The sequence below is a fragment of the Rattus rattus genome, chromosome 6 (assembly GCF_011064425.1).
Source record: "Rattus rattus isolate New Zealand chromosome 6, Rrattus_CSIRO_v1, whole genome shotgun sequence".
Taxonomy (NCBI): domain Eukaryota; kingdom Metazoa; phylum Chordata; class Mammalia; order Rodentia; family Muridae; genus Rattus; species Rattus rattus.
This window is the reverse complement of record NC_046159.1, coordinates 155626308-155627157: the sequence shown is the minus strand read 5'-3', so window position 1 is coordinate 155627157 and position 850 is coordinate 155626308. Positions and strand designations below refer to the sequence as shown.

Here is an 850-nt window from a genome sequence, read left to right as displayed (position 1 = left end):
ACTCCTTGAAATGAACAGTCTGAGATTAAGTTTGCAAGGGTTAGTTATGCCTGGTATTGGCTCTCTTAGTCTTCCCTTCATGTGCAAATTCTTCCTAGACATTAGTAGATTAATATCAAAAGCTAATTCACAGAGCCAGAGGAAGCCTGACCTTGTGAGGAGGGAGCTGAAAAACAACTACAGCTAAGCAGAGTTGGTGGTCCAGAAAGTGACTTCCTTCCTTACCCCACCTTCACCCCTACAGGTTCAGGTCACCACATAAGGACATAAAGGGTTTTTGTTGTGTAAAAGAAAGAGGTCCTTTCAAATATACATGCCATGGGATACAATAGGAGACAGTAAAAACTCATTTTCTGTGCTCACTTTGGCAGCACATATACTAAAATTGGAAGAATAGAGAGAAGATTAGCATGGCCCCTTCACAAGGATGACATTCAAATTTGTGAAGTGTTCCATATTTTTACAAAGAGAGAAACTACCTCAGAGCAAAAGGCTAGAAAAGAAATTTCAAGTAATGGTACTAAGAAATAAGCTGGAGTAGCAATTCTAATATTGCATAAAGTCAACTTTCAACAAAAAGTTATCAAAAAAGATGAGGAAGGACACTTCATATTCATCAAAGGAAAAATCTACAAAGGTGAACTCTCAATTCTGAACATCTATGCTCCAAATGCAAGGGCACCCACATTCATAAAAGAAACTATATTAAAGCACAAAGCATACACTGTACTATGCATAATAATGCTGGGAGACTTCAATACCTCACTTTCATGAATGGACAGATCATGAAAACAGAAACTAAGCAGAGACACTGTGAAACTAATACAAGTTATGAACCAAATGGACTTAA

General features: G+C 37.5%; 1 non-coding gene across 1 annotated transcript; it reads left to right on the top strand.

The window, feature by feature from the left end:
* The first annotated feature begins 355 nt into the window (after positions 1–355).
* LOC116904811 lies at positions 356–462 on the top strand. The gene has a single exon (XR_004388462.1). It is a non-coding gene; the product is annotated as a U6 spliceosomal RNA (small nuclear RNA).
* The last annotated feature ends 388 nt before the right edge of the window (positions 463–850 follow it).